Source organism: Lissotriton helveticus, chromosome 6 (assembly GCF_964261635.1).
Source record: "Lissotriton helveticus chromosome 6, aLisHel1.1, whole genome shotgun sequence".
Classification (NCBI taxonomy): Eukaryota; Metazoa; Chordata; class Amphibia; order Caudata; family Salamandridae; genus Lissotriton; species Lissotriton helveticus.
The window spans coordinates 890,836,291-890,863,354 of NC_136067.1; the positions used below are offsets into that span (position 1 = coordinate 890,836,291).

The following is a 27,064-nucleotide window of genomic DNA, read 5'->3' on the forward strand; positions in this document are numbered from 1 at the left end:
TATCTTTCAAACACAATTCCAAAGCAGTAGCCACAGACTTATCTCTGTATGGTACGAAACAAGTTCTTAACTGCAATTGAGAAATTGGGTTGTTAGAGGAAACGGTTTCAATCCCTGTCAGGGTGTACCTCAAAAGCCACTAAATAAACCTGTGCTTAATTCTCTGGTAGCGTGGCACAAAAGCAACCAGGCTTAACTTAGAGCTAATATGTAAAGTATTTATGCAGCACACAAACAGTAATAAAATTAAGAAAACAATGCAAGAAAAATGCCACACCAATTTACAAAAATAGAGTACTTTTTAATACCTGATTTGACACCAAAATGACAAAAATCCAACCAGTGGAACCAGACATATGCAGTTTTAAATATTTATGTGAAAATTGAAATAGAAATCTCCAACTTTGGTTATCAGGTTGTGCCGGACCGGACCAAGATCACGAGGGGTCAGGCTGACCATAATAGAACATGGGCCAGATACAGAGACCCAGTTAGGCCCATTGAACAAACTACTTCAAATCCTGGTTTGCTGAGAACTGCTAGATCCCGCGTCAAGGATGCGTCGCGCAGAAGTGGTTCTGAGGATTCTGAAATGCAAAGTCCTACATCATCGGCGAGGATGTCACTGATGAGGGGCTTCCAATGAGAAAGCTTGCTTAGAGGATGTGTCATGCAGCAGCACTTCAGAGGAGACTGTGGACTACGATGCATAGCCCTTCTTCGGGAATACATTGCACAGAAAGAGTTCCAATGTGACTACATGGAGTTACATTGAGCGGTCAGTTCTGCTCACAGGACCACACCTTGGCTGGCAGAGCACCTTCAGACCCATCTCCAAGGGTCCAGGCCTGGAGTGGCACCACTTGGGGATAGGAGTCACAAATGATTAAGTCCAGCTGCTGAGTTCAAGGTGCTTGGAGCCTTTCCAGTACATGAGGCTCTGATCAGGAGGCCAACCAACTAGCACTTGGAGTCAATCTGGTGGTCTCAGGCACAAGATGCAGGTCCAGTCCATCTAGCCAAGGCAGCAGAGCAGCATGGCTGAAGGGAAACAGGGTAGCAGTTCTTCTTGAGAGCAACACAACATTCCTTCTGAGTCATCCACAGGTCAAGAGGTGTACTAAAGAGTGGATCTGAGGGTCATGGTTCTTCCTTTGAAGTAAGAAAAGGTTCTAGAGAATTCCCTATGAAGTGCTTGAAGTTTCTTGACACCCTGTCTCCAAACAAATTGCATGAACAATGCTGGGGTGAAAAGCCTGCGGTGCAAAAGCAGAGCACAGCCTGTTCAGTTTCAAGTGGGCTTTGTTCAGCTCCCCCCCTGCCAGCTGATGGTCAATTCAGGCACACCTAATCCCTCTATTGTGTGGCTGTCTTGGAGGAATAAACAAAGTCCAACTGCCAACTATACCCAGTCATGTGACCCAGGAGCAGGCTGCAGGCATCAAATGGTTAGAGCACAAAAATGCCAACTTTCCTAGAAGTGACATTTTCAAAATTGTAACTTAAAAATTGATTTTACCAATAAAGCGTATTTTTAATTTCAATTTCTCAGACACCAAAAATGAAATGCCCACCTGTTCCCAATCGAGGGTTGGCACTCATTAAATGTTAAAAGGCAACCCAGTCTTATCCTATGAGAGAGGTAGGCCTCACAGTAGTGACAAATACATTTAGGAGGTTTTCTCTACGAGGGCATGCAAAAATTAAGAGCACATGTCCAACCGTCTACTTACAATGCATCCTACCCTATGGGATACCTAGTGGTACCTAGGGCTTAACTTAGAGATGGTTTATATGTAATTCAAAGGGGAGTTTAAGGCTTGGTGAGGGGGTTATATTGCCAAGTCGAATTGGCACTTTAAAACTGCATTAAGGCTGCAATGGCAAGCCTGAGAAATGTTTTAAGGGGCTACTTAAGTGGGTGACACAATAGGTGCTACATGCCCACTAGTAGCATTTAATGTACATGCCTTGGGTATATGGTATACCACTTTGCAAGAGACCTACAAGTAAATTAAATATGCCAATATGTGTAAGCCAAATTTACAATGTGTTAGGGAGTGAGCACAAGCACTTCAGTACTGGTTATCAGTGGTAAAGTGCACAGATTCCTAGGGCCAACAAAAATGAATTTCAGCAAAAAGTGTAGGGCAAATGCAAAACTTTTGGGAGTAGTTCACGCTACGTCCGACAGGTCTAAAAGCTGTCCTTCACAAAATAAACAGACATGTTCAAAGCCAATAAGTACAGGGCTATGACATATTTTCTCAGGAACCAACTAAGAAAGAAAATCCCTAAAGGAGATAATATCTTGGGCAACTACCAAAGCGAGGTTTAGAGTAGGGGCCCTCTTCTGAATTGGCAGAGTTAAACTGTATCCTCAAAGAAGAGGGTTATGAAAAGGAGTTAGAAGGTGAAGTTTGCATTTTGAGTGGTAAACTGAAAAGGCAGATCCATCATACTTTTGAGTAAGTATCATTATTTATGCTACATCCCTAAAAAAAGATTATGCGCCAAAGACTTCAATCTGTGAACAAAAAAATCTATATATTGACCAACATGTAATAATGTGACAGGAAAGCTACACACCAAACCCACAGCGGGGGCAGTGGTGTAAGTGAATAGCACTCTACACTATGATAGTCACTCTTAACAGGTGGGACCAGGGTTTAACTAGACTTACTTTCATGACTATCTCTTGATGAAGAATCTGGTTGTAGCTCTGATCACCATTTCACCTCCGTAGTGAGCCTTTATTCGTTTCACATTGCATCCCTGTCTTTTTCCCTTTCTGGTATCCCTAGATTTTTTCAGGTACGCCTAGGAGGGTTCCCTCCCCCTCCGGAATCCAGAACACTATGCTACCAGATGAGTAAAACACAGCGGCGCCAATTTATAAACCCCTTGCGTCATTTTTGCACCATCGTTGTGTCACTTCTTTTGAGGCAGCAACAGCGTAAAAATGAGGCCCATTTACAATGTGACGCATCTAGGGAGCTGCGTCACGTTGTATAGCCCTGCGTCACAGTATACCTATGTCAGGTACAATGTATGCAGGGTGGGTAGGTATAATGTATGCAGGGTGGGTGTTCCAACACTAAAAAGCCTCGTAGAAGTGACGCAGTGAAATATACAAGATTTCACTGCGCCACTTCTAGGACGCCACTGTGTCAAATTCTTATGCCTGCTTGAAGCAGGCGTAAGGAGTGATGCACCCCAATGAGGATAGGCCTCCCCTGCATTGCTGGAGTTACGTCATGCTTGCGACACAGCACCAGCAATACCTGACTTTTACGTCAACAAATGCGTCAGAATTTCTGACGCATCTGTCAATCCTTGAGCCATGGTGCGCCACATTTAAATACGGTGCATCCATAGTGGCACAAGGGTTTCTCAGGGTGGCGCAGGGAAAGTGACGCATCTTGACAGATGAGTCACTTTCTTGTAAATTTGACCCTGAATCTGCATTGGTTTATATTACATATGATTTTAACATTTGGATATTGTGAATTTGTGACCCAGACAATTCCTGTTCTGTTGGGAATTTTTCCTGGAATTCTATCTTGTGCTTTGTGTTCTATTCTAATGTCTGACCTTAACTCTGTTTTGGGCCTCTTTCATCTGGAGTCCTCCATGCAATTGGGTTTTCTCCTTGTGATGACGTCAGACCTGCATGTGTGCTTCTTCTTCTCTCACCCAATTGATTCCTTATTTAATATTTTTACTATATGACTACGTTTGTCTTTATTTGCACTCTCGTGCCCTATGACTTGAATCATACAGGTCCTTCTGTAATCACTCTTTGTTTTCTATTCTCTAGAGGACCCTCTTTCTTTGTCTCCCTTCTCATGCTTATGGCTTAACAATACCTCTTCCATGTTCTTTGACTTCTTTGATATGTGGCTATGTTTCATTTTATGTTATTTTATTTATATTTATTACATTATTTTTCCAGGTTTTTCACTATTTTGGTTTTATATATTTATGTTTTCATGCACTATGCTCAACCTCCTTATTCTTTCCTTTTTTTCGTTTGGTGCACTTGTTTTAAATGATTCCTAATAACTTTACCATGGATTTGTGACCGTTCACAGTCGGATGACTCTGCACGTTTTAGACGTCGGTTGAGAGTGCATATATTTTGGCATGGCTCAGCCCTGACTCTATTCATTGACTGGGAACACAGAGATGACTTTGCTTACTTTTGGATTAGTAAGTAATGGACTTCGCCACTGACCCCGATCACGGCATATTCTCAGATTCTAGGAATCTGTTTGTTTTTGCGACTTTACTTCCCTCTCTCATTTTACTTAAGGCTGCCCTCTCCATAAACGCCATTGCATGCTGCTTTCCATTTATTCCATCAACCACCTTGTCTGGGTTTATGATACCGCCACCCGCGACCGGTAATACATGCATTCATGCATGATTAAGTAATCTATTTCACTATGTAAACTTGTAATTTAAGCCCTCAAGCTATGCGCTGTAGTTACTTTTCATATACCACGTTTGCCCTGACATTTTTTTTGTTTCTAAGTGGCTCACCCTGCCTATGTCCACCAGGCTTCCTTGCCACTGCGACCTTATCTACCTTTCATTATTATAGTGATGGAGCAAGGTTTTGTAGAAAAGAGACTTGCTCATATGCAATCCACTCATTTACCTTACTAGCAAAGTTAAATAATAAAGTTTCGTTAATAACTAATATGCACCACATGAACAGGTGGGTTAGTGAAGCTTGCGTACGTGTGTACTAACGCGGATAACAACCAAGACGAACTAATACCGTTTTAAATGGGGAACTGTTGTGTGCTTGCGTCAACTTCATCTACGTAGTATGACGAACTAACGCTTGGTGGGAAATACTGGCGCATGAGCAGAAGATACTAAAATGGAGTCTTGAAGACACACGTACATGGCATTGGCTTACTTTTTTTATTTAAAAATCTTTTTATTTGCAGAGTAAGGTGAATAAATTGGTCATTACATTTTGTGTAGTAGAGTCATTCATAACACCAGTATAGTACATTGACAGTATGATACATATTATTAATTGAGTTAGCCTTGGGGAGCAACACGTTATTATACATCTTCTAAGACAGAGCGGCGGGTTTGCGGAGGTTCACATATGTCACCTCTGTATTCGTTCCATCTTGACCATACCTCCCCCCACTTTCTGGGGCATCCTCGCACAGTATATACAGTCTTCTCCTGCAGCATGCACCAATCCATGTCTTTTTGCCATTCGGCTAGTTTCGGCGGGGCGGGTGCGCCCCAGAGGCGGGCGATGTTCCTCTTTGCCACCATTTGCCGCAGTGTAACCCAGATTTTCCCTTTTGGAGGCAAGTCTGTGGGTTCCCAAATGTTCAAGAGGCACCTCTTCACTTCCAGGCGTATGTTTACCTCCCATACTTCGTGCATACATTGCATCACACGTCTCCAGTACCTCCTCAACAATGGGCAGTCCCACAGAATGTGGAAAAAGGAGCCCGTCTCCCCGCATCCCCGTCTGCAGAGTCCCTCCCCCCCTCTTCCCATCGACTGTAGTCTAGTGCAGGAGATGTACACTCTATGTAGTATTTTCAGTTGTATGAGCCTAAGTCTAGCCGATATCGCCACCTCTTTAGGAGATGCCAACGCATTCGACCATTCTTCATCATCGATCTCCAGCCCGTCGGCCACCCACTTCTCTTTAAGGGACACGAGTGGGTCAGGGGGATTGTTTATAAGTTTCTTATATGTGAGGGAGATGGCGTGTTCTGGCATGTGTCCGTCTAGCAGCCTGTCCTCGAGTGGGGAGGCCTGTGGGGGTTTAGTTCCAGGCGGTATGTTAGATTAGAGGGAGTGTCTAATTTGCATATACCTGAAATATTCAGTGTGTGCTAATTCGTATGTTTCTTGTAGGTAAGTAAAGGGCCTGACCCCTTTGGGGCCCCACAAGTCTTTAATTTGCGAGATGCCAATAAGGTCCCAGCTATGGAACCCCTTCGTGCGTCCCAGATTTCCTAATTTCTCGGATGCCCATAATGGAGTGACCATGGTCAGAGTATTGGACCAACCAAGCTTACGCTGCGCCATATGCCATATTTGTACCGAGTGTTTCGTTGGTCCCGTGAGCTGATGTTTACCAGGTCTAGAATAGAGTGCGGCTTCATAGTTCCCACCGGGGAGTAACCACTTGTCCATCCCATAACCTGGGTCATTACCCTCGCTGTATGTCCCTTGGTTGATCGCAGACAGGTGGGCAGCCCAGTAATACTTGCGGATATCTGGGAGGGCTATCCCTCCGTCGTACCATCCCATCGTGAGTTTGTGGAGTGCTATTCTAGGAGTATCTGACCAGAGGAGGGCCCGCTGCGCCGCCTCCACTGCTACAAAATAAGAGTTCGGTACCAGATCTGGATAGTTTTGTAGGGCGTAGAGGAACCTAGGCAGTGCCATCATTTTGAAGAGGGCCGTCCGGCCCAGCAGGGATAGTGGAAGTTTCTGCCAAGTGGTAGAGTCACGCTGGAGCCGTCGCAGGGGCGGTAGCAGATTCCTGTCGTAGAGAATAGCCTTGTCTGCGGAGAGGCATTGGTTTACTTGAAACGAAAACAAGCTATTTTCGGAATGCTAATGCGGAAAAAGTATTAATAAGTAAAGGGGAATAGAGTAGAGGAGGGTGGTATACAGTCCAACCACTTTATTTGTGAAATTAATATTTGTCTTTCTGACTTTATCACTAGTGCCTGTTTGGGCCTCTCTAGCATATCTAAATTAAGCGTAGTAACATGAAGTTTGCGCATGTCCACTGAAATGGAGCCCGGAACGGTGACTGGGAGATTGAATGGGAGCCAAGAGACAAGTGTCACAGCATGAGAATGGATGGTGCAGAGTTCAATAATGAAGACTCGTATTCATGATGTTATTATGTTGTTTCAAGGTGAACTAAGAAATTGTTTGGGAATTCAATTTATGAATACAAATTAAGGGGATGGGTTTGCGAACAATAGTTGAACTAATTTGTGACATGTAAGCATGGTGTGATGGAGCTTCCTCCCTTGCCTGGCCAATCACATTTCGTATTTTTACGATATTGAAACTTTAGTGGGTCAAACGTGAAGAAACGAAAGGTATAATTAAGATAGCCTTAGTTAGATAGCTAGCTATGCTGGATGCTGTCTTTGCTGCGGGAGATGCCGTTGCTGGGAGAGATGCTGTGAGATGCTGATGAAGAGCCAAATGCAGAACCTGAAGCAGAACTTTCTATCCTAATTAATTGGGTTAGATCAGAAGGTCGCGGCAGAATCCCGAGGAGAAAGACAGTGTCAGAGAGGGGTGCTGCGCCATCGTCCGAATTCTAGCGAGGTCAACTATGCTGTCCTGAATTCTATCCCGAAATCTTTGTCTCCTGACCTAACACGGAGGACCATTACCAGCCCTTTGGCCAGGGGGTTGGTCTTTCACACCATCCTTGGTAAATAACATTTTTCGTTATTTGCAGATGTTCTTTTCTCTCCGTCCTCTCCCTTTCTGATTATTGTATGAGTCCGAAGTATATGCTTGGTGTTTATGAATTGAATTTTCTCTCCTATGAATGTTGGTGACAGCACTGTATTTTTGAGATGGTTCACATACATTCAATTTAGAAAAAGATTTAAAACTTTCTTGAGTCTGTCATTATTTACTTTAAATAAAAGAACAAGTTAGAGTTATGTTAATTATCACCATCAACTAGTTTAACTAATGGTCCATTGACCAGAGGAAAGAACTCTTTGATCAGTGAAAGGTTAGTTAGGAGTATTAAATAACCAATCCTGAATATTGTGAAATATATAACATTTTGACAACCATCGGTTTACTCAAAAGTGAGTTTATGGGGCCAGGTGAGTATATAGTAGTAGAGTAACTGTTGTTGGTACACCGTTGGATCAGTTTTCTGGTAGCAGAGATATGGTTATTATTGACTAGTTTGGTGATACATTTGATTATTGATTATTGATTCATGTTTAACAAAAGAGTTAGTGTCCTGTTTTATGTTGTCTAGAAGCACAGAGGCTGCCTGGGCATCCTGGAAATGGAATTTGAATGGCGGGTGGTGATAGAAGCCATACTGCAGAAGGTTACTCATCTGTTATAATACTGAGAAGCTACAGACGGCTGGCAGTGTTATATTAGTGATTATATTGTGTAAAAGTAGAGTGAGAATGATAGCAGAGAGTTCGCTGGTGAAACTTTGGTCTTATTTCCCAAAAGGGGTAACACTGAAGAAGTAGCAGGTTCTCCCGAGCTTGAATGAAGGGTAAACAGGGGTTTTTACTCGCAGTGAACAGGATTCTGCGATAAGTCGAAATCTATTCTGATTTAGTGGAGCAGACAGAGTATGTTTTTACTAACAGATTTTTATTTTATTTTGAAAAGTAAATAAAATTAGTTATTGTATTACCTTGTGAAGGGAGGGTCAGTCGCAGGGGTTGTACTGACGTCACAAAGAGCCGTGCTGGGATTGGTTGGAATAGCGGGCGTGAGAAAGAAGCAGATTTGTAAAGAGAGGGCCAGTAGTGAGGAGCAATACTGACAACACAAAAGGCAGCACTAGCATTGGTCAGACCACCAGCGTGAGCCTGAGTCTGATTGGTTGATAGATAGAAGCCGCACTAGGATTGTTCGAAAAAGTATTGTATGTTGAGTCGTTATGTAAAACACTACCAGTCACTTGATTTTGTGCCCCTATGTTTCAATTGAATTTACTCTTTATACATTGTGTCCATTTATCACTTTTGTGGAAAATGTTACTATTTCAACAATGTTTTTAAACTGCTTTGAGTATGTATGGAAGTATGATTGATGGACATGAAAGTGAGTGTATGAATATTACAGATTGTCCAACTGTTGAGAATGAAAATAAATTATATTTTGTATCTTTGATAAATAGTTGTTGTTGCCTTGGTTCTTTCCATTTTCTATTGCTTATGTACTATTATTAATTATCATTATTTGAATGGTTGCCTTACATCTGTATATTGATTGATTTTTCCCTACCTTAAGGAACCTCACCTAAATAGTAGGGGGCCTCTTCTTTTACGCTTGAGTCCTAATTTGACTGTGGGTGTGAGTCGTGCTGATATGGGACGTGAGTGACATAGGTAATAGAGCTAGAAGAGGTACGGAAGACTCTTTTCTACATCGTCCGTTTCAAATGTTTGGAGAAAGAAAGAAAATGACGTTAATGAAGAAAATTAAACATTTCTTTAAGAAAGACAAGCCTGTGTTGCCTGGAAGTGGGAATTCCTATTCCACCACCTAAAACGCCTGCTTCATTTATGATGATGGAGAACGGATATCACACGTGTGTATGGTTGGAGAATTGGGTGGAGAATACAAAAGGTGATGGTGTTTTGGCTTTTCCGGATCATAGTACTTTTAATCTAATGATAATTCAGAATTTGAGAGATAGATTGAATATGTTAGAACCAAATCCTAGAATGAAACAGTATGAAGCTTTGAAAGAATGGTAGATTGAGGCATTTGCTAGTGAAAAATTCAGAAGTGGTCGGAGATTCAGAGGATTTTTGCCTAGATATCCGTATGAGTCAAGTGGAGATCAAATGAAGCGTTGGAGAAGAGCTGCAGTGACAGAGAGTATCTATCCAGTCTTAATAGCTGAAGAGCAGTCAGGAGGCATGTGTAAAGAAAAAATGAAACACATGAATACGACAGGATATGGTGAATCAGATGATGAATTATTGGAGGATATTTTAATTAAAAACCCTCCACCGTACCAAGAAGAACCTAGTAGGGTTACCTCAAGGACACCGGTGATAGGAATGCCTTTAACCCCACAAATGTTGCATGTTGTGTCAGTTAATAGGGTGTTACAGGATAATGAGAGAGAACTCCTAAATAAAACTAGGGAAGAATTAGTTCTGAAAATAAGCCAATTGACTTTAAATGCCAAAGCCTTGACAGTACTAGTGACTATTGGTCCTGTTATCCCATTATATGGAGATTATATGGAGATAAAAAGGTTTGCCAGAAACCTCAAGCTGTGACAATTCCGTTAAGCAATCCCAGAAAAGAAGTAATCATTTCTGATGGTCAGGCCAGTGAATGTGAATCAGTTATTTCATTAATGGATCTCCCAAATGTGGAACATTTAGCTGAAACTCCGAAGCGATTTCTACCTGGACATTTGAGAGAAAAGGGATCCCTATAGGAACCGGAGGGTCAGCAGCAGTTACTCCTGAAGATTTAGAGAGATGGGCACAGGGAATAGAGTAATTAAATTCACAGCCAAAGATTTGAGATATCAGCAGATTGAAAGTAGATTTGGAAGAAATGATAGCTGGTAATGTGAGCACAGAAAGATAAAACGTTTAACGTTTACAATCATGAGGAGTTGTTATTCTTATGTAAGAGTATAACCAGAAGAGCAAGAGTATTTCATGAGAAATTGACGGAAGTTGCATCAGAGATTGGAATAGATGTAGGAACATCAAAATTATTGCAGAAACCATATCGAGTGCAGTTTACTGAAAAGGATTTAGAAAGTGTAAATGCTTCTGGTAAGAGACTACAGATAAAAGAGTTAATGAACATTTTGTGGGTACCTGTTTGTTCCTGGAGTCTTCACGGCCGGGCTTTGCTCCGCCGTAGCGCCGCACCAGCCACCAAGGGCCGGGCCTTGCTCCGCCTGTTTCCCGGCCGGGCTTGGCTCCGCCGGGCCACTCCCACCACCAGCAACGCCCACCAGAGCGCCAGGAGGCGCATAAAGGCAGCGCCAGGGCCGTGTACAACTGGGGGTACCTGTTTGTTCCTGGAGTCTTCACGGCCGGGCTTTGCTCCGCCGTAGTGCCGCACCAGCCACCAAGGGCCGGGCCTTGCTCCGCCTGTTTCCCGGCCGGGCTTGGCTCCGCCGGGCCCCTCCCACCACCAGCGACGCCCACCAGAGCGCCAGGAGGCGCATAAAGGCAACACCAGTCCCTCGTCCCGCGAGACGCGCGCGGGACGCGCCGGGCAAAGCCCGGGCAAAGGGCGGGCCCTCTGTGGCCCTCAGAGGCCTGAGGAGACTGGGCTGGGCCAGAGACCTTACATCTCTTCATTGGACCTCCACTGTATTTTATTAACGTGAGACTTTATTTTAACTCTGTTTTATTGTGTATGAGTGAGTAGTGGCTTCTGAGAGTTTACATATCGTTCCTTATTTATTTAAGATGTCTAAAGCTAAAAGTGATAAACATGTAGTAGGTCCCGGTGCCATTGACAACTATATGGTGAAGAAAGTTAGCCAGATAAATAATGAAAGGCGTGCCTCTCTGGGAAAGGGCACTTTGACAGTATATTTCCCTGAGTTGTCTCCTCCCATGCCGACTATAGAGGTTGAGGCTGAGGCACCCACGAGTGGAGTCTCTAGAGTCGAACCGCCGACGCCCATTATAGTGAGCGTTGAGGTACACACAGACCAACACGTCCTGACTACTGAGGAATCAGGTGAGGCTCCGCATGTTAATAGGCCGGTCTGAACCTGTAGGATTGCACATCAAAAACAGGGGGGGAAACATAATACCAAAAGAAGGGACCTGGAAGGGAAAGAAGCACATAGCTCTGCCATAAACCCAGTCCAAATTCTGAACAGTTTGCCTCCCTTATTAAAAACCTAGAGGCAAAATTTGCAGTGAAAATAGAGGAGATCATTAAACCACTGAGCAGTCAAATTGAGACCCTGGTCACGGAAGTAGCCAGGTTGGGCGCCCTTGTGTCTGCACACCTGGCTGCACCAAATAGTGGAAGGGCTAAGGTTGTTGAAAAAGGGCAGGATACAACGAAGGCAAAAGACCATCAGAACTCTCGTAATACTGTTGCAGTAGCGAGTAATGCCAATGAGGCATTAAGTATTCCAGTTGTCCCAGTTGCGCCTGCTCTGTTGACACAACCTAACCCAGCCCCACGAAATTTTCCAGCCCAGAGACCCCCCAGGAATAATCGATATTTGAACCTACCACCTGACTGTGCACCGTTCGTGGCAGTATTGACGAATGTTCCTTCCTGTGGTACTCATCCCGCCTCACCTTATGATGAATCTCATGCATCATTGAAGAACAAGACAGTGGCATGGCTTAACAAAAATTGCAGGTTTCCTATTGCTTACTCAGATCAGGTGATGGCTGTAAGGAGGGTGAACTGGGTAGGCCCGTCCAAAAAGGTGGGCAATGGAGATTGTATTGTCGTAAATTTTAAACATCCCCAGCATGTGGCAACTGTTCTTTTAAGATCTTCTACATTAGTTTATAATGAGAACAGTATTTGTGTGCGTCCATTGGGGTATTTCTATGCACATTTATGTAAACCCACCCCTCAGCAAAGGTTATCTAGGTGGGTGTTGGAACTACAGACCCCAGTTTCTGACACACAGTTTAATTATAACATCACTAACCCATGTGTGCCTGGTTATATGGACGAAACCTACAATAGATCTAATAGCTGTGGACGCTATCACCATGGGTCCAATGTTAGCACACAGAATAGGTTTGAAGCCCTGTCTGGACTTGAGATGTGTGATTGACGGGAGGTACCTGCGGCGCAGGGCACTGTGGCTTCAGGTGAACCTACACACATAGAGAACCCTCAGGTGTTATCAACTGGTTGTTCTGTTGTATCATGGAACATTGCAGGCTTGGCTGCAAAAATGGTTGACGGAAACTGGGTTAATCACATTAAAAAATTCAAGATCATTTGTTTACAAGAAACTTGGCTGGTGGGGTGTGATCTCCACCTGGAAGGGTACAAGGCCTACTATGTGCCAGCTATTCCATCAACAAGGGGTAGGCCAAAGGGGGGTCTTGTAATTTTTGTCTCTATATTAGTACCATGTCAAATGCATAGAATCGAATCACAGCACACCGGAGTGATGGGCTTGATATTGAATGGAGAAAATTGTCGTGTTGGTCTTGTGAATTTTTATAATGCAACCTACGAGAATGCTGGCCCTAACCAAATCTCGGTATTGAATTCCTTTATTACTACCTTTTTGAAAGATCTGGGTCATAATCTTTTGATCATGGGGGACTTTAATGTGCACCCCTGCGGTGACCCATTGAAGAAATGTTTAACAGACTTGCGATGTGAACGTATGGGAGGTATACACATGGAACACACTGTGGATGGGGAATTATGCAATGATCTGATGAACAATTTTGATCTTTCAATGGCTATGATACTCAGGGATCCGTTGAAATGTTTTGAAATTCCTACCTTCAAAGGGCATGGTAGGGGCACCTTCATAGATCACATGTTAGTTTCTCTGCCGATGCAGACCTTCTTGGATTCATTCAGTATTGAGCTGAGTGAATTTAGTGATCATAATCCCCTAACAATCTGTGTACCCTGGGTTAAAAAGGGAAACCAGAATTGTAGCTCAGGTAGGCTGTGCACAACAGACGGGAGGAGGCGACTCAAATGGTCAATGGTCACTCCTGACCTTTTATATAAAAATATTGCTGATAAGTGCACTGAAGATATTAAAAACTGTACCCTAGAGGGGGGGAGCCTACGATGGTCCTAACTGCTTATCAAAATTTATCGGAGAAGGTGTCAGAATTACTGTCAGTTCCTCTCAAGAAAAGGGTGACAGGGGGTCCTAGGTGGTTTAACCACGACTGTACCAAAGCTGCACGTAACCTTAGGCTTGCTCTGTCAGCCACCCCGAGAAACCGTGAGGGAGTAAAACTGTGTAGAAAAGACTATAAGGCTGTTATTGCATCCCGCAAGGAGTCTCTAAGAAGCAAGGCATGGGATGAAATACTTGACCCCTCCACCTTAAATTGCAGCACTAAATTCTGGTCACTGGTTAAAAGACCATTCCTGGTAGAAGAACCGGGTGATGGACTAGACTGCTGCATAACTAAGGAGGAGTGGGAAACCCACTTTAAAAAACTGTATTATTCAGCGGACCTCGTAACAGTTGTTGCCCTATCTAATGTTAGTGGAGGCAGAAATAAATTTGAGACAAGTGAGGTAAGGGATGCCATTGAGGGACTTACAGCTAGCAAAGCCCCTGGACCTGATGGAATTCCACCAGATCTTTATAAATCGGATCCAGGCTTTTGGGCACCTATCTTGGTAGCTGTATTTAATGCTGCCGTTTCAATGGCTGTCCCTTGACCTGGGGACTGTCAACAATAGTCCCGGTGTTTAAGAAAGGTGACAAGGGCAGCCCTTTATGTTATCGTCCAATTTCACTGATAAACTCTCTGGTTAAGATCTTGGGGAGAATTCTACTGCAGCGTTTATCTAGCTGGACATTTGACAATAATATCATGTCCATTTCCCAATATGGCTTCTGCGAAGGCCGTTCTACCATAACGCAGTGCCTCAACTTGTTTCTCATATTGAGCAAATATACTGTAGTACAGAAGGGAGCCATCCACCTTGCCTTCATGGATCTGTCATCGGCCTTCGACTGTGTTAACAGGGGAAGGCTGTGGCAGACCATGAGGGAAAAAGGTGTGGACACAGGAACTGTGGATTTTCTGGTGGATCTGCACAGTAATACCAGTGCTAATGTAAGATTTTTAAATAACGGGGAAACCACTGGTAATTTTAATATTAATAAAGGAGTGCGACAGGGTTGCATCCTGGCCCCATTTCTTTTTAATTTTTAAATTAATGATTTAGATGCTGCATTACAGGAGGTAAAATCAGATTGTCCCAGAGTTGGTAGGCGGGCTATTCCGGTACTTTTATACGCAGATGATGCGGTTTTAATTTCGAGAACGGAAAAGGGTCTCCAGGCACTTCTGAATGCTTTTAATAACTTTATGTCCAACAGAGACCTCTTGGTCAACAATTCCAAATCTTACATAATGCATGTTGGCAGCCAACCGAAAAATAATTTTATTTTTAAATTAATTGATGTCCTGATTCCAATCACTCAAACATTCTCATACCTTGGTGTTGTATTCGAAACAAAGCTTAGCTGGGGCCCACACGTGGCAAGGAAAAAAGGGGAAATGCCAAGGGTTAATGCCTCTATTTTTAATTTTGCCACTAAACTGGGGAAAAAACCAAACACAGCAATGATGAAACTCTATAACGCTAAATCAATAGCCACTGCTGCTTATGGCAGTGAGCTATGGGGCTATGTAACAGGAGAACAGTTACAGGTTATAGAAAACAATTTTTTAAAATGTCTTCTCTGTGTCCCAGCGAGTACTTCAAATTTAGCGGTACATGAAGAACTGGGAAGTCAGTACTTATCTGATGTAATTGCTCTAAGACCACTGACTTGCTGGGTAAAATTGTGGTTAAATCAAGACATTCCGCTAACCCACCTGATTGTGCAAGATCTTATATCTACTGAAAAGTCAATGCGTGTGCCCTGGTTAAAATATCTGAAATCTCAATTTTCAAGGCTAGGCTGTTTGAATCTGTTTGAAAACCCTAGTGGGATAGTAAAGGGTGATGTGGCAGCAATTAAGCGGACTTTCTACATGTTTACGAGGGCCCAAAGAGAAGAGGTTGAGCTTATGAAACCAAATGTTAGAAAAGATGTCATGTTAAAAACCTGTGACAATATGGAACTATATCTAACATAATGAATTAATTAATACATGCTCGTTTACTTCTCATGAAAAATTTCTGCTGACAAGGTTCAGGTTTAACATTTTTCATCATCTTTTAATCAGACCAAAGGTGGACACTTTTAATAAAACTGCTGCTCCCTGTGGCTGCGACGGGAAGTCTCCACAGGATATGCTGCATTTTATATTTTTATGTAGGATTTACGAATACCCACGGAAACGATATCTTGGCACTCTTTTAAAAAAACTAAATTTTAACCAAATAAGACCAGCACTCGTGTATTTGCAGCTCTTGCACAGTGATAGTGTTCTCCATGTGATAGAATTCTTAAAACTCACTGTAAAATTGAGAAAGTGTCTAGACTAGTGATCATATATTTATGAACGATGCTGAACTCTGTACTGTATGATTATGTATCTTGTTGTAAATTCAGCACTATTTGCACTTTATCCATGATTTTGCCTACTCACTCATTAATGAACTATGTAAAAATTGTTCCTAGTAACTGTGATTTTAATTATGTAATGTCTATTGCTTTTTGTGTACTTTTATGGATTGAAATATATCTGAAATAAAGTCTCTATTGAATTGAATTGAATAGTAGGGGGCCTCTTCTTTTACGCTTGAGTCCTAATTTGACTGTGGGTGTGAGTCGTGCTGATATGGGACGTGAGTGACGTAGGTAATAGAGCTAGAAGAGATACGGAAGACTCTTTTCTACATCGTCCGTTTCAAATGTTTGGAGAAAGAAAGAAAATGACGTTAATGAAGAAAATTAAACATTTCTTTAAGAAAGACAAGCCTGTGGTGACTGGAAGTGGGAATTCCTATTCCACCACCTAAAACGCCTGCTTCATTTATAATGATGGAGAACGGATATCACACGTGTGTATGGTTGGAGAATTGGGTGGAGAATACAAAAGGTGATGGTGTTTTGGCTTTTCCGGATCATAGTACTTTTAATCTAATGATAATTCAGAATTTGAGAGATAGAATGAATATGTTAGAACAAAATCCTAGAATGAAACAGTATGAAGCTTTGAAAGAATGGTAGATTGAGGCATTTGCTAGTGAAAAATTCAGAAGTGGTCGGAGATTCAGAGGGTTTTTGCCTAGATATCCGTATGAGTCAAGTGGAGATCTAATGAAGCGTTGGAGAAGAGCTGCAGTGACAGAGAGTTTCTATCCAGTCTTAATAGCTGAAGAGCAGTCAGGAGGCAAGTGTAAAGAAAAAATGAAACACATGAATACGACAGGATATGGTGAATCAGATGATGAATTATTGGAGGATATTTTAATTAAAAACCCTCCACCGTACCAAGAAGAACCTAGTAGGGTTACCTCAAGGACACCGGTGATAGGAATGCCTTTAACCCCACAAATGTTGCATGTTGTGTCAGTTAATAGGGTGTTACAGGATAATGAGAGAGAAGTCCTAAATAAAACTAGGGAAGAATTAGTTCTGAAAATAAGCCAATTGACTTTAAATGCCGAAGCCTTGACAGTACTAGTGACTATTGGTCCTGTTATCCCATTATATGGAGATAAAAAGGTTTGCCAGAAACCTCAAGCTGTGACAATTCCCTAAAGCAATCCCAGAAAAGAAGTAATAATTTCTGATGGTCAGGCCAGTGAATGTGAATCAGTTATTTCATTAATGGATCTCCCAAATGTGGAACATTTAGCTGAAACTCCAAAGCGATTTCTACCTGGACTTTTGAGAGAAAAGGGATCCCTATAGGAACCGGAGGGTCAGCAGCAGTTACTCCTGAAGATTTAGAGAGATGGGCACAGGGAATAGAGTAATTAAATTCACAGCCAAAGATTTGAGATATCAGCAAATTGAAAGTAGATTTGGAAGAAATGATAGCTGGTAATGTGAGCACAGAAAGATAAAACGTTTACAATCATGAGGAGTTGTTATTCTTATGTAAGAGTATAACCAGAAGAGCAAGAGTATTTCATGAGAAATTGACGGAAGTTGCATCAGAGATTGGAATAGATGTAGGAACATCAAAATTATTGCAGAAACCATATCGAGTGGAGTTTACTGAAAAGGATTTAGAAAGTGTAAATGCTTCTGGTAAGAGACTACAGATAAAAGAGTTAATGAACATTTTGTGAAAATGGGGAGACATTGACAAATGGAGAATCAGATGGATAAGTGAGAAAGAGGATGTACAAGTGAGCGAAGCGTCATCTGCATTTCCAGTGAGAGAATCAGATAAGCTTGAAAGAATATGCCAATGAAAGAAGTTCCTGGTTGTGGATATGTTCATGTTCCTTGGAGTAGACAGGATATTTTGTCATTTACGAATGATTTCCCCACGTTGAGAGAAAAACCAGTTGAATGGTGCTAACAGGTGGAAAGATTTGTGAAAGTTTCAAAGGTTTTGTTGAAGGATTTGGATGGTTTATTTGATATTGTGGTACCAGCTGATTTGTGGACAGAATGTAAAATCACAGTTGATTGGCCTAATGTGGAATATGCAAGAGATTCTAAAACAGGAGCACCATCAGAGGAAGTAATGAAGAAATATCATCAGGTGACTATGTTTTTTAAATGGGTAAAAATAGATAGAACAACTCAGGAGCCAAAAGAATCTGTGCATGCATACTATGAGAGATTGTTACAGGTATTCAAGCAGTATAGTGGATTTGAGAACATATGGAGATAAGGATATGGGAGATTTTGTATATCGTTTTGTGTATGGTCTGAAACCAGAGATTAGTTAGATGATTCAACAGCACATGTGCTGGCAAAGCAAGACCATAGACGAAATATTGAAATATGCTAAATATTGTGATGACATTGAGGCAAAACATAGAAAGCTAAAAGAGAAAATGATATAGGCACAGGTGAATTTGGCAGAGCAGCAGGAGGGACAATTAATTTCCCAGACTGATAATGAGATAAAATACCAGAGTCAAAGTGAACAAGTGTTGAGTGGTGGTAAAGGACGAGGACTAATGAGTAGAGAGGAAGCAAAGAAGAAATTTCCTTGTCATGCTTGCGGAAAGCATGGACATTGGCAGAACGAGTGTAAAAGGGTCCAGAATAATAATGGGCCAAATCAAAATTCAAATCCGCAGATGCAGAAGGAAGTGGTTGTGAAACAGCAACAGCAGCAGCAGGTAGTTACTTCACAGTATCAGGTGCCACAACCTCCTATGCCAAACCATGTGAACATTCAAAAATACAGTGCGAACACCGGATTTCACGGAGAAAGTGGTAAGAATAACCCTGTGGTTTCACAATATTTTTTGCAGAATGATGGAGACGAATCGGACTATATGCAATGATGGTGCCTGAGGGGGGAGGAAGAGGAGTGCGTACTTGGTGCATCCTTGCCGGTAGATCAGACAGGTTCATTTATTGATAGGAAAGTTGAAGGTAGTAACATCACTTTTCTATTGGACACTGGTGCTACCTGGTCTACTGTGAGAACAGCAGACATCTCCAACCTACCCATCTAGGGAGAAACTAGCCAAGCAGTGGGGTTGTGGCCTGGTGCTCGGCAAGATGGCCGAACAGTAGTGTTGCTCTGCTGGCCGCCGAGAATAATCCTGCATATATCCTGTCTTCCCTGTGCCAACCGCTCCTACCAATTGTGGATTCTTGTTGCTGGCACTGCGACTGCTAGCTGGATGAGCTTTGCGATGTCGTAGCTGCACTGAGGCGAGATCGCCGATAAAGAGCTGGTGGGGGCCCTTGTGACAAGATGGCGGAGTGACAAGGAGAGGCTAGACCTGGGTGTCTCACTGCTGCCTGCATATACGCTGATACGGCGCACGGACCGGACCGGAGTGCAGTGGGTGCCACCTGGCGTGTATTGGTGCCTCGGGACTGGGATTGAGGCTTTGTGGGGCCGATTCGCCACCCACGCCAGGTGAGAGGGACTGGTGTGTGCTGCGGCGGGCAGCCGGAGCTACGTGGGCGCCCGGTGCCAACTTGCGGTATCGGTCGTGAGTGGGCCGTGCGGCCGGCAACGTAATTCCTCAATACAATCCTGCCTGGGGCGCTCTGCTGGACCACAGCCTTTTTTCCCTGCTGCTGTTAACACCCGCTACTTGCCTGGAGTGGGATCACACCCGGACTAACGGCCTTGCTTTCCCCGCACCGTGAGGGCGCGCATTCCCAGGGGAGTCGGCGCGGAGCGCTGGGATGTGTCGCCATTACAGGTAAACTGTCTGCTGCGACCACGTGTGCTGCGTGACTTTGAGAAGGGGACCTGCAGCCTGGCGCCCCTTGGGGTTTTTCCATCGTGGGGTATTAAATGTGTGCCCTCCTCTGCAAAGGTTTTCAGCGTGGCTTCATCCTGCAGGGTTGCCTACACCCTGCTGTGCATCTGGATGAAGGAGGGGTGGGATGTAGAGCCTCGGCGGGATAGAGGGGCGGCTGTGCTGTGCTGAGAGGCTGGGCCTGGATGGTCGAGTGTCGAAGATGCAGATTACTCTGTGCTCTAGTGGTGTGTTGGACATAGTGCTGCTCTGAATGAGGTGCAGCTGATTACGCAACGCCCATCCTGTGATCGGAGCAGTTCTGCTGGAAGTGCACTTTCTAGTGGCAGGAGGCACATCATTGGGGCCGTGGAGTAGTGCAACATGCGCAAACCTGAAAAGAATCAGCCGCGCCTAACATTTAAATTACGCAAGGGTGGTAAGCCCTCACAAAACGCTGCCTCGGACTTGGAATTGGAGGTGACATCGCAGGGGCCTACCGCACTGGAGAAGTCGGTAGGTGCGATCCAGGCCAGTCTTCCGGCCATAGACGGGAAAATCAAAGCCTTGAATGGACGAATGGACCACTTTTCAGCAAAATGAGACAAACAGGCTGCGCAAATTGGGGATGCTGAGCAACGCATATCGAATGCGGAGGAGGGCCTTCAGCAAGTGGCTGGGAAGACGTCGGATATCTCAAAGCTCCTTGCGGTTATTCAAGCAAAAAATGAGGACATCGAAGCGAGGTCCAGGCGCAACAACATTCGCATCCTGAGCCTGCTAGAGGCTACGAATGAGGGGCGTCTGGAAAACTACTTGGAGACGATGCTCCGTGAAATCTGTGAAGGTGGAGATGGTGAACTATCACCCCTGTTTGCTGTGCAGAGGGCCCATTGCTCGCTGACGAGGCGCCCGCCTCCAGGAGCCGCTCCGAGGTCTATCATCGCCCGGCTGCTCAATTTCAGGGACCGGGACACTGTTCTCCGCGTGACTCGGCAAGAAGGCTCAATAACGTACCAGAACAATGTGTTATCCTTCTATCTGGATTTTACTGCCACTGTACAGGCGGCCCTGAAGGAATTTCAGGGCGTCAAGAAGGTCTTGCTCAAAGAACAGATTCCTTACGCTATGCTCTACCCGGCGAGGCTGCGTATTGGAGACGCCGCCAAGAGCAAAATCTTCACAAATCCCAAGCTTGCGATGGATCACGCCAAATTCTTGCGAAGACAACGGAAGTCTCCAGACCACACTTCGGACATCGATGAATGAATAGTATAAGGTTTGAGTGCAGAGTGCTCAAACCCTCAGGCTCACAGAACGTTTCTGCCTGGGGGGTTCAGACATGTACATATGAGTCACAATTAATATTCTTGTTATGACCACGGATTGGGTACTCCGAGGGTGGAGGTGCCTACTTTTGTATGCGGGGTTCTGCATGGCTGGCGGGTCGGTGACTCTGATGGATGTGCAATATTCAGGCGCAGTGCCAGGGTGTATGTGTCCTTTCCGATTATTGGCCTATGCATTAGTTTCTACTATCTTTCTTGATATGCAAGATATAGGTTGGACACAGTGGGAATCGTGATTGCTACTTCGGCGGACACCTCCCTATTAGATCTGGGAGTGGATGGTGCTGCTACGACCCCTAATGGGTATTCCCCTTTTCTTACAATATTCTTTCCTTTTTCTGCAACATAAATCTTGGTTACAGTTTCCCTCCCAAGACATTGAACTAAACCTGAAAAATAACCAATCATATTGATATCTTTTTCGCCAAATGCCTTGGGATTAACATCAGATTTCACTAGTTCAACTTTCCTATTCCATTTTTCATAAAACGTTGAGTCTCTTAAAATTGTGAATGGGGAACCAGAATCTGTCATTACCTGTAAAGGAATGTTATCTATTATTGCAGAACATAAAGGGCCCTTGAAAGGGTAAAATCCCCATTACAATCTAGAGTCATAACAATATTTTTGAAAGAATTTGAGCATTCATCAACATCATGTTCAATGAAATTTACATTTGGAGGTTTTCTAGCAAATCTGCACACTCCTTGGAAATGCCCAATCCTTTTACAAATTGTACAACGTTTTTTAAGTGCTGGACAGTTTGGAGCATTGCCTATGTGGTCCTTAGAGCCACAACTGTAACAGAATATAACTTGTTTCTTCTGAGTAGGTTGAGGGACAAACTGTGTTTTACACTTCGTGTTGATTGCACAAATAGTTCTCTCTTGTTCACAGTCAGAAAAGTCGACCATACTTACTCCTTGTTTAGGAGACTCCATTACAACCTTACTTGTTAAAGTAGAACGCTCAATACTTAAGGCTAGATCAATTATCTCATTTAAAGATGGATTCTTTCAACCTAAAATCCTTTGTTTAATTTTTCTTGATGCGAAATTAAACACAAAATGATCTCTGATGAATTTATCTGGTGATGGTTCAAAATTACATGTAATGGCTAGGACCCTAGGAGCAGAAATATACTCTTCCACTTTCTCCTCCTACTTTTATTTTCTTGCATAAAAATTATGACGTTCCAGCATAATATTTGGTTCATCACAAAACTGTTTCTTCAAGTTAGCAATAGCTTCAATGTAAACATTCCATGGATTATCACCACTTTCATCTTGAGTTGGAGGAGGAGCGGTAGGAGTAATGCTTTTAAATATTCTCTGTACAGCTTGACCAAGACATCCAAAAAGAATCACAAACTTGCGTTGAGGAGAATATTCTGAAGCATCAATTGCGACCAGATGATTTTCAAATAAACCAAACCATTCAGTCCAAATAATATCTGGAGTCCCTAGTTTACTTAGAAAAGGGGGTGGTTGAGTAATTTGATGCCATTGGTTGTTTGCCATAATCACTACTTATGTAAACTAATGTAATTATTACTTGCCAAGATCACATAAAATTGTTACTCACTTAAACTATACCAAATGTTTAAAATAAAAATGAAATACAATCTCAGAGTATTTTTGTTGGCAAATTATAATGGCACAATAAATTGTAAGATTAGTGAGTGAATAGTAAAAAGAATACCCCCTAAATTGAACTAATCAAATTGTAAATCAGTGAAACATAACAAGAAGCAATCAATTAGTAGGTAAGCGTGCGTATCGCTGAAACAATACGCCTCTTATTTAAAGTCAAGTGGATCTAATTTTTAGACAAGCGTGCGCATCGCTGAAGAGATACGCTATGACTTTTAATTTGATAAGTCACTCTAAAAGCAAGCATGCGTATCGCTGAAGTTGTATGAAATGCACTGAACCCGAAAAGATTTCCAAATAAATCAACCGTTTCCAATTCAATTAAGCGTGCGCATCGCTGTAGCAATGCGCCGGTATAAAAACATTGACACGATGTATCAGTAACTTATTAATTCGTTACTGCTGATTGCCACAAGCCAATTGTGAAGGAGATCTTATAAAAGTCAGAAAGTCATCCAGTTAAATGCGATGATTTCTCCAGACACGCCTCCAAAATCCAAAAGCCAATAGGAAGCTTGTGGCTTGCCAATCACGCCTCACTTCTTGTACACAGAACATACCTTCTCCGACACTCCTACCAGATTGATATCCAGGAGCAGACGGTGTTCGTGAAACTCGAAGTAGGTAATCAAAATAAATAAGTTCTTGCGTGGGTGGAGCGATTTCCCGATCGTCGCCAAATGTAGCAAGCTCAAATGAAGCAAGAGCGAGTCCTTTTTTGAGTAAATAATCCAGTTTATTGAAGAACAAAACTCCACCCGTTCATGAAGCGTCTGATCCGTGGTAAGCCAACGGTGACAATGGCCAACCGCAGAACAGGCGTCCATGCTGCGCGAGTGTAACCATTTAATTAACAACATGTTTATTACACGCGCAACAGCGCGAGCATACATCGCGCGACATGCCGCTTGAGTCGGCCATGAGTGAGTACCTCGATGATACGGCGTGCGCTTGGTTATCAGATATACACAGAAAATATCTGAGTTTGCCCATTAAGGAAGAGGATGTTAAAGAGGCCATTCTCGCTCTGCCGAACAATACGTCTCCGGGCCAGATGGCCTGACGGCGGAGTTTTATAAGGCATATGCGGATCTCCTGGTGCCGCATATGTTGGAAATGTATGCGGAGGCCCATGAGACAGGTTATATCCCTCCATCCCTGAGACAGGCCTTAATCATTACCCTATTGAAAAAAGATAAGACTCCAGAGCAGTGCGACTCCTATCGCCCGTTATCTTGATAAATTTGGATGCGAAGATACTGGCCGGATTTTAGCCACTAAATTACAGCCCTTAATGCCCCTGCTGGTGTTACCTGATCAATCCGGGTTTATTCCGGAATGGTCCACTTCTTTTAATCTCCGCACGATATTCGCCATATTCCACGTGCTCAATCCTGATTTGCAGGCTGTGGCTGTTCTTTTAGATGCTGCTAAAGCATTTGATTCAATAGAGTGGAAATATATGGGGTATATTCTTCATAGGATGGGCTTCCCCCCTGTCTTTATCCGCTGGATACAGGTGTTATACACAGATGTCTCTGCGAGGGTTAGGGTGGGTGGGCTAACGTCTGAGACTTTCAGCATAGAACGTGGCACTCGGCAGGGTTGTCCCCGTTCCTGTTTGCTATAGTGTTGGAACCACTGGCATGCAAAATTCAGCAGTCGCATAGGGCGGCTGCACTGAATTTCCATAACCATCGGGTTGGATTTTCTCTTTATGCGGACGATATGGTCCTGTATGTCCATGAGTCGCAGCGTTACCTATCGCCTCTACTGCGGGAATACGTGAAATTTGGTCTTTTCTCTGGTCTGCAAATCAATTGGGAGAAATCGATTCTCATCCCCCTGACATCTGCCACTGTTTCACCCCAGGTGGATTATCCCCTCATATGGTCAGTAGAACACGTCAAGTATTTGGGGGTCTGGCTCCATCGGAATCCCGAGGTCGTTATCAGGGAGAATTATGGCCATGCATATACAGCACTGGTGCTGTCTGCCTCTCTCCTTGGCGGACCGTATAGCGGTGATTAAAAGGATTATACTTCCCAAATTTTTATACTTGTTCTCTAATATTCCGATCAAACTATCCAAGCAATTTTTTAAAACAATCCAGACCCAACTGTTGAGGCTCGTATGGGGGAACAAACAGCCGAGGATTGGTTGGCATAAGTTGACGCTGACATTTGAGAAAGGGGGTTTCAATGCTCCAGACGTTTATGCGTACTACCTGTGTGGGCAAGCCCAATATGCATACTTCTGGTTCCGGGCACATGACTTCATCCCGCATGTAGCAGTGGAGGAAGGGGATGCGCATCCAGTACCCTTAAAAGGCATTGACACGCATACCTGCAGACACACGCCCAAAGGGGAGATAAACACGTTGGACACTACCATTTCTGCGTTGCAGGAGATAGGGAGATGGGTTCACAAACTTCCTTTGTACGCGCCTGCACTGCCTATAGAGGGGCACTCTGCACTGTCGGTGGCGGGTGAGAGGGGCCCTGTCACAGCACTTAGAGAGGCTGGGCTTACTCTGCTGAGCGATTTGTACGTTGAAAGTTTGTTTAGTTTAGTTTAATAGTTTGTAGAGCGCTCACATAACCATGGGGCATCGCGGCGCTATCCAGATAGACGTACAGCCTAGAGGTAGAAAGGTAAAAAAGGTAGACTAGCAAAAGTTAAAACAGATACGCTTTCAACTGTTTTCTAAAAACATTGTAACTTGTCATTTTCCGTAATTCCAGCGGGAGTTGGTTCCAGTACTTTGGGGCCAAGAACAAAAATGCTTTGCCTCCCGTCCGGACCAACCAAATACGAGGAATCTGGAGCAAGTCCTGGGCCCTACATCTAAGGTTCCTGCTTGGAATATATTTACGGAATTTATTCCGTAGGTACACAGGGCCCATATCATTAACTGCCTTATACGTTAAGCAGCAGATCTTAAAGAATGAACTTTTTTTTACTGTCAGCCAATGCAGTTTCTTCAAAAGCGGAGCTGAGGGTGAACCTGCCGGTTGGTTGGTTGAAAGGAAATATATCTCGGGGGACGATCTGAGCTACATACAAAATCCCACTCCACTCTTACGCTACACCTGCTACAGACTCCGACAGGTGATGAGGGACCATTACACATGTTTCCCTGATGAGCCAGAAGTGTTACAGGCACTGCAGCTGATAATAGTTACCCGCTCTAGGAAGAAGCTGCTCACCAGATTGTATAGGGCGGTGCAGGAAGAGACTGTTCGGGGGTTGATTACAGCATGGGACGCTGGAATGAAGTGCTTGATCTCCCGGTCACGGCTGAAGTATGGGAACAAATCTTTATGCTCACAGGGAGGGTTACGTCTAATAGCAATCTGCGAATTATACATTTGAAGTTCCTTCACCAGGTATACCACACTCCTTATAAGTTATGTAAGCTTGGTCTTAGAGACTCTGACTGTTGCAGGCGGTGTGGTCGGGGTGGAGCTGATTTTCTCCATCTTGCTTTTCTGTGCGGACCTGTATATCACTATTGGGAAGGGGTTGTCACTCTGCTACACTCCAGGACTGGTCAGGTGATAAATTGCACACCTTTAGAGTGTCTATTGAGCTACGTGCTGGCTTGAGGGCAGCAGTGGGCAGGTTTGTAAGGGTGGCACTGGTGCTGGCCAAGAAGCGGGTGCTGTTCACGTGGAATGGACGACTGTGCCTGAAGGTGGATCAGTGGCTGAAGGATTTGGTGTACTGTCGGGAGCAACTAGACCTATACGCTGAGGAGCTTCCGGTGTCCTCGAGGCCTAAGGACATTTGGGCCCCATTGAGGGAGTATCTGGTTACGCAGAGCGAACAGGGTGATGACTAATTACTGCGGGGTGAGTACTTCCAGTTCTTTTTCTGGTCTTGGTTACATGAAGTACATGATGGGGTGAGGTTAACATGTAGGCATGACTGTGGGATATTGAACCTATGACAGTAACCTGATTTTAATTTTTACTTTTACTTTCGATGCAATCCTATTGCTGGACTCGGCTCTGATGTTTCTTTACTGTTCTTGTTTTTTCCGTTTCCTGGTGTTTGCCGCCATGACATGATACTGTAATGGTAGATGCTGTATATGCTATGTGCCATTGTAACACTGCATATGTAAAATGCTGAATAAAAAACAAAAAAACTTTCCAAGTTGTAGGAGTGTCAAACAAACAGATTAGAACCCCAGTTACAGAACCAATGGAAGTGCATATTGGAAACTTTAAAGACATGCATCGGTTTGTAGTTTGTGACTCAAGCTCAGTGAATCTGTTA

General features: G+C 43.6%; 1 protein-coding gene across 1 annotated transcript in view; it reads right to left on the bottom strand.

Moving 5' to 3' along the window:
• LOC144763170 (amine sulfotransferase-like) overlaps positions 1-27,064 on the bottom strand; it is a 596,057-nt gene that overhangs the window by 499,186 nt on the left and 69,807 nt on the right. The window lies entirely within an intron of this gene.